This window comes from Hipposideros armiger, unplaced genomic scaffold (genome assembly GCF_001890085.2).
Source record: "Hipposideros armiger isolate ML-2016 unplaced genomic scaffold, ASM189008v1 scaffold_272, whole genome shotgun sequence".
In the NCBI taxonomy this organism is placed as follows: Eukaryota; Metazoa; Chordata; class Mammalia; order Chiroptera; family Hipposideridae; genus Hipposideros; species Hipposideros armiger.
In genome coordinates this window covers 1450443-1457234 of record NW_017731622.1, presented here as the reverse complement: position 1 = coordinate 1457234, position 6792 = coordinate 1450443, and the positions used below count along the sequence as shown (strand labels likewise).

Below are 6792 nucleotides of genomic sequence, written 5' to 3'. Positions count from 1 at the left end.
CTAGAACTGTAATTTTGCTACTGTTATGAATCGTAATGTAAATATCTTTTTGTTTTCCGATGGTCTTAGGCGACCCCTGTGAAAGGGTCGTTCGACCCCTCAAAGGGGTCGCGACCCACAGGTTGAGAACCGCTGCTTTACGGGGTGAATCCTCTTGGATGGTGTTGCCTTATCCGAGAGGAAGGTGTGGCAAGCGTCCTGTGGCTCATCTTGGATGGGAAAGCCACCTGCTTTGGGCTGGGCCTCCCATACACCTCTCCTCCCACTCTCCCCACTTCTGACAGTCTCTCGGGTCCCCTCCCAGCCTGTACCCCTTGACCAGTGAGTGGTCCAGGGGAGTGTCCTCATCATTTTCTTTGCTCCCAGGCCTTCCATCTTCCCTGTTCACAGCTGCTGGAGACAGTTTTCTGAAGCTGATCCCCGCTCTCTTATTCCTGTGCTTATTGGGCATTCTTGAGTTCAAGGGCTGAGAAGCTGGGTTAGGAGTCCCAGGAGTTGGGTAGGGACCAAAGTCGTGGTAGGATTGTGTGACGCTAGATGGGGTTTGGACCACTCTGAAGGCCCAGAGGTTTTGGATACCTGTGATGAATGGGGAGGGACATGAAGCCCTTCCGCAACTCCCCCCCGCCCCACAGTTGGATTTTTGAGTCCCAATTTGTTTTGTGGTAAGATATGTGTAACATAAAATTTACCATCTTAACCATTTTTAAGTATATAGTTCAGTGGTATTAAATACATTTGTAATTGCTACCATCACCACCATCCATTTCCAGAACTATTTTCATCTTGTAAAACTGAAACTATACCTATTAAACAGTAACTCCCCATTTCCACCTCCCCCAGCCTCTGGCAGCCCCCATTCTACTTATGTCTCTGTGACTTTGACGACTCTAAGTACTTCATATAAATGGAATCAAACAGTATTTGTCTTTTTGTGACGGGCTTATTTCACTTAGCATAATGCACTCAAAATTCATCCATGTTGGAGAATATGTCCAAATTTCCTACTTCATTAAGGCCGAATGGTATTTCATTGTATGTATAACCCACATTTTGCTTATCCATTCATCTGTCAATGTGTACTTGTATTGCTTATACATTTTAGGTATTGTGAATAATGCTGCTATGAATATGGGTATCGAAATGTCTCTCTGAGATGCTGCTTTCAGTGTTTTGGGGTAAATGGATTCATTGGATCATATGGTAATACTATTTTTAATTTTTGAGAAACCACCATAATAGTTTCCGCAGTGGCTATACCATTTTGTATGCCCACCAACAGTGCATAAGGGTTCCAGTTTCTCCACAAACTCACCAACATTTGTTATTTTCTAGTTTATTGATAGTAGCCATCTTAGAGGTGTGAGGTAGTATCTTATTGTGGTTTTGATTTGTATTTCTGTAATGACTAGTGATGTTGAACATCTTTTCATGTGCTTATTGGCTGTTTGTGTGTATGTATCTTTAATATATATATATTAAAGATTTTATTGGGGAATTGGGGAAGGGGAACAGCCAAGTTGTTGTCCTTCAATCTTAGTTGCGGAGGGTGCAGCTAGTTCAGCTCCAAGTCCAATCGCCATCCAGCCGCCCATCGGCAGCTCGGGGCTCCTCAGCTCAAGGTGCTGTGTTCAATCTTAGTTACGGGTGGGCATAGCCCACAATCCGAAGCGGGAGTTGAACAGGCAACCTTGTTGTTAGGAGCATGTGCTCTCAGCAGCTGAGTCATCCTGCCACCTGTTGGCAGCTTGGGTGCAGCTCAGCTCGGGCGCAGCTCACTGGCCCATGTGGGAATTGAACTGGAGACCCTGTTGCTCAGAGGTCACGCTCTTAACCAACTGAGCCTCTTGACTGGCCCTGTTTGTATATTTTCTTTGGAGAAATATTCAAGTCATTTGCCTATTTTTGAATCAGTTTTTGTTGTTGTTGAGTTTTAGGAGTTCTCTATATTCTGATATTAATCCTGTACTAGATATGTGATTTGCAAATATTTTCTCACATTCTGTGCATTGCCTATTTACTCTGTTGATGGTGTATTTCACTGCTCAAATTTAAAAATTTTAATGAAACCCAATATGTCTATTTTTTTCTTTTGTTTCCTTTGTCTTTGGTGTCATATCCAAGAAATCATTGCCAAATCCAATGTTATGAAGCTTTTGCCCTATATTTTTTTTTATAGTTTTAGCTCTTATCTTTAGGACTTTATTCAATTTGAGTTAATTTTTGTATATGGTGTTAGATAAGAGTCTAAATTAATTCTTTTGCACATGGATATAATTTCCCGGCATTGTTTCTTGAAAAGACTGTCCTTTCCTTATTGAATGATCTTGGCACCTGTCAAAATTATTTGACCATCTATGCAAAGATTTATTTCTAGGCTTTTTAGTCTGTCCCATTGGTATGTCTGTCTGTCTTTATGTCAGTACCACACTGTTTTTATCACTGTAGCTTTGTAGTAAGTTTCGTAATCAGAAAGTATGAGTCCTCCAGCTTTAACTCTTCTTTTCTGAGATTGTTTTGGCTTTTTTGGGGAGGTTCCATATCATTTTAGGATGGGTTTTTCTATTCCTAGAAAAATGTTATTGGGGTTTGATAGGGATTGCATCGAGTCTGTAGATCACTCTGGGTAGTATAGGCATCTTAACAAAACCCTGGCTTTGTAAATTCGTTTCCTTGTGTTTGTTGTTGTTGTTTTGTGTTTTAAATAAGAGTTAAACACAAAAAAGGAGAAGGGTTTTCTGGAAGAAAGGAGGCTAGCAGTAAAGAGTAGAGGAATGAAGGAAAATGGGAAAGATTGCAGTGGGGTCAGGGAGCAGGGAGACCCCTGAGCAGGTTAGAACGTCGTATCTGTGAGCTGTTCCTTTACAGTTAAAAACGCACTTTCCACATCTGTTATTTTATTTACTCTGCACAACAATCTGTGAAATACAGATAAAGACTTTGGTTTTTTTAAAAAGATTTTATTGGGGAATCGGGGGAGGAGAACAGACAAGTTGTTGTCCTTTTGTTTTTTAGTCTAGTTGTGGAGGATGTTGCTTCACTGGCCCATGTTGGTATTATGATCATTGTGCTCTTCCTGGCTGAGGCAGATCGGTCGCCGGCCATTGGACGGCCGCTCACGGCGGCTCTTGGCAGCTCACACTGGCTGCCAGCCACTCACGGTAGCTCACAGCAGCCCACTGCAGCCCCCCTGCATCCTATGCCGTTGCTGGCAAATGACAGCAGTCCAGCTCCAGGTCAAGCTGTTGTTCGCCACCATAGCTGTAGAGGGTGCAGCGTAACTGGCCCAAGTGGGATCCGAACTGGTGGCCTTGGTTCTCAGAGCTCGCGCTCCCAAGCCAACTCTCAACCAACAAGCCGCTCGGCTGGCCCCCAGATAAAGAATTTTTTTTTTTNGCATGAAACTTGAGAGGAAGATGTATTCAGTAACCAGCTGGGATGGTCCTAGATGTCCATGCCTCGGAACTCCCATTTTCTCAACACTGTGACGGTGTAAAGGTGCATTTGGGCGCAGACCTGTCTTTTGAGACTATTTTAAGAGGCTCCAGTCAGTGATCCTAGATTGCAAAAGTGGCTGATCGTTTCAAATCATTCCAGAAGAATCGATATCATTAACTAAAAACCATGTTCAACAACTTTGCCCCATGAATATTAGTAATACTTTTACCCCTTTATCTAATCCTTTCAGGGGAATTCTGCTTCCCTTTGTCCTAGTTTTGTTGCTTCCCACCTTGCAACATTTTTTTGGGAGGGCGGGCATATCCTTTCATGCCATTTTCCTCTCCGGGACCTTGCAGGTCAGGGAAGATGTGCTCACTCAGCCTGGGGCATCCACGCAGGAGGACAGGAGAAGGGAGAGCTGTCCCTTCCCATGTGGACCCATTGGAGGTCGTGTCTCTGTGATTGACAGTGAGGAGCTGAGCAGAGAGGCCCCTGCTCTATTTGCCTCCAAGTTATTCAGTCTGTTCGGCCTTGGCTCTTCCTGCACTTTGTGTTGCTCTGTCTCTGGTGCTGCAGACAGCCCTCCGCACCCTCCTCTCTCATCTTTGATGTAGTCGCCATGGACAAAAAGCTCAGAAAATGAAAGAACAAGTTGTAGACTCAGAGTGTTTGCCCCCAAGGAAAGCGCATGTTTGCACAAAATCCTGTCTGACAGTTTCCATTTAAACAAGGAAGTTGGGGGCCCAGCAGGCCTAGGAAATATGAAAATTGGCACTTTGTTGGGCTGCAGGCTTGGGGTAACTCCTGTGTCTGAGCCCTGTCTGTCACTAGAGATCCGAATTTTCAGATGAAAATCACTGACTAGCCGTGGGCCACTGTCTCCCCTGCTGCTGCCAGTGATGTCGCCTCGGAGCCTGCTCGTCTGGCCCGCAGGGTCTCCTCTTTGTTTCTCTGAAATGTGGTGAAATGGAACGTGCTTTTAAAAATACATATTTTCTGGAGGTGGCCTGGCGGGGATTGTTGGCTGTGGCAGCCTTATTTCTGGCCCCGTGAACCCCTTCTTTTATCTCATATCGCTGATGGGATCCTGGCAAGTGCTGCTTGTATTGTTTTTTTTCTTTTTCTTCTTCTTCTTCTTCTTTTTTTTTTAGCTGAGCCATCCTGCCACCTTTTGGCATCTTTTTCTTCTTAATCATCTCTCCAAATATATTTCTTTTATCACTCATTTATTGACACACAGTCTGAAGATTCAATAGAATTCCTTAACTTTTTTTTCTTAAGAATAATTTTTTTCTGATGATCAAAGCAATACTCATTTTTAAAAAAAAGGAGAGAAAGAAAGGAAAATATTCCAGAACTATACACGATAGAAAGCTCGAGTTCTCTTAAGTGTCTGCCGATGCCTGAAGTTGGGGGAGAGAGCATAGTGGTCTCAGACAGTGGCCATCTGAGTGGGGCCATTGTGGGATCTGACTGTGGCTGCTTGGTGGTGAGGGACAGGCAGAGGCAGCTCAGCAGCAGTTAAAGGTGCAGGGTCCATCTGATTTCCAATCTAGCTGATTGATCTAGGGCACGCTCCTTCACCTCTCCGAACTTAAGGGTGGGTCAATGTCTGTAAATTAGGGCTAACAGCAATGACTCTTTCCTGAAGTGCTGCGATAACATGTTCATTTGATGGTTTTTCACGGCTCTTGCTATGGACGATATCTGTACTGGAAAGGGCTGCACGGAGCCTGGGATGGTAGGAAGTGTATTAATGTGGTTAGGGGTGCTGCAACAAAGTACCACAGACTCGGGGCTCAGCCATTTATTGTCTCTTCGTCCTGGAGGCTAGAAGTTGGGATCACGGCGTCAGCAGGGTTGGTTTCTTCTGAGGTCTCTCTTCTTGGTTTATAGATGGTTGTCTTCTCTCTGTGTCTTCACATGGTCTTTCCTCTGTGCACACACGTCTGTCCAAATATCCTCTTCTTGTAAGGATTGGGGCCCACCCTACTGACCTCATATTAACTTAATCACCTCTTTTGAAACCCTTTTTCCAAGTATAGTCATTTGCCAGGGACTGAGGGTTCGGACTTCATCACATGAATTTTGGAGGGGACATAGTTGAGCCCTTCACAGCAGTTATGACTGTCACGCCTGGCTCTGTATTGGTGAGGGGTGCTGAAGCTGCCCTGGGCACTGTCTCCCACTCGTGGTGTGACGTGGCTCAGTCATGCCTCCCTTGGACATCTGCAGAACGTCAGGGCTGGGCAGTATAGGGGCCCTTTTCATTTCTGAGGAGGCTGGAGTACAACTGGAAACATGGCGCCAACACTTACTCTTCAAGGTTTAATTATCTAAGTGTGTGCCTTGGGCTGAGCCTGGGAGAGCAAGCCAGTGATGCCGGCTTGGGGTTTGCATCCATTGGGAGAGGGCTGGGCTGTGTGCTGTCAGGGCTGCCTGCAGATGGCCAGAGGACCCGGCGCTCGGAGGAGACTGGGGCCTTTGAGGGCTGGCACACTTTGGTTTCATTTGCTGTACTCTGTGGTTATGGATGTGGATTTTGTTTTTTCTCCTTGCACAAAATAGTGAAATGTTTTCTCTTGTTACTTTAAGATCAGTTTTCTTTCCCGAGGGCTGCCTCTGTGGGAAGGATAACCCCCTCCCCCTTGTGCATTTGAGATACTTCTCTTACCTTCTCCCCCATTTCTTGGGGTTGACTTGGGGGCAATTCAAAGACATTGTGTAACCAGATTTTGCCTAAAGTGGGGTGAGGGAGCTCTTTTCTCTGCACTTGAGGCAGGAATGACCACGGATGGGCCTGTTTTCTGAGCGTTGGAATGTGAGTTGTTATGCAGTCAGTTGATGGTCAATGTGAACACTGGATTTGCTGAAATACTAGGTGTGAGACTGGAATGTGATGGAAGGCTTTGTCACGTGTTTTAGTGAGAATGAGAAGGATGCTTGAGGTGTTTCATCTTTATTTGCGGGGAAGGGGGGGGTGTAGGTGGGGGTGGCTGCAGAAGGCGCACTCCCTGCTTGGTGTGTTGGTGCACTGGGGCTGTAGCCCACAGTCTCATTTAGAAACTCCTCATCCTGTCCTGGGTGTGACACGGGCGAACATTTGATACCTAAGTGGATTTCCGCAGGTAAGGACGTGCAGTGTCCTTTATGGAAAACACCGTGAAAGGTCCCTGCGGTTTGGGGAATGGACCCTCTCCACCAGCTTCTGAAGGTCACCTTTTCAAAATCCACACAAAGTACTGTGTCTTTACAGCAGCGGTTCTCAACCTTCCTAATGCCGCGACCCCTTAATACAGTTCCTCATGTTGTGGTGACCCCCAACCATAAAATTATTTTCGTTGCTACTCT

The 6792-nt window shown here is 45.5% G+C and overlaps 1 protein-coding gene across 1 annotated transcript in view; it reads left to right on the top strand.

Annotated features, from left to right (window-relative positions):
- The window catches only part of DLG5 (discs large MAGUK scaffold protein 5), a 137112-nt gene that overhangs the window by 34083 nt on the left and 96237 nt on the right, over positions 1 to 6792 (top strand). The window lies entirely within an intron of this gene.